This window comes from Nestor notabilis, unplaced genomic scaffold (genome assembly GCF_000696875.1).
Source record: "Nestor notabilis isolate BGI_N333 unplaced genomic scaffold, ASM69687v1 scaffold18969, whole genome shotgun sequence".
In the NCBI taxonomy this organism is placed as follows: domain Eukaryota; kingdom Metazoa; phylum Chordata; class Aves; order Psittaciformes; family Psittacidae; genus Nestor; species Nestor notabilis.
In genome coordinates this window covers 1-443 of record NW_009942575.1, presented here as the reverse complement: position 1 = coordinate 443, position 443 = coordinate 1, and positions in this window count along the sequence as shown.

The following is a 443-nucleotide window of genomic DNA, read 5'->3' as shown; positions in this document are numbered from 1 at the left end:
TGTCACCGGCCATGGGGAGGGGGCTCCGCGCGTCCCTGCGCCCATCAGCAGCGATTAAACAGGAGAAACGTCAGCGGAGCCGTGTCTTTGCTTCCCTTTATCTTTGGATTTAGCGTTTTTGGCTGAATTTACCCCTTTCTGAAGCCTCCCCCGAGGGTCGGTCTGGCCGCGGGGCTGTGGCCGTGGCTGTCCATGGCGCACCGGGGGGGGGATGGCTCGTTAACAGGGGGAGAAAATGGATTTAAAAACCCGTTTTGAAAATGAAATTTGCTTCAAACCCCTGTCATTGGCCTCAAGCAGCTGTGGTTTCACGCTTTTTTTTTTTTTCCCCTTTAAATTTCGTGGGTTTTGATGTTAATTCTTTACGATAAACAAAACTCGAGCCCGCCCTCCCGCGCGTGACGTCATTTCCGTCGTCGTGACGCCACACGCGCTGTGACGTC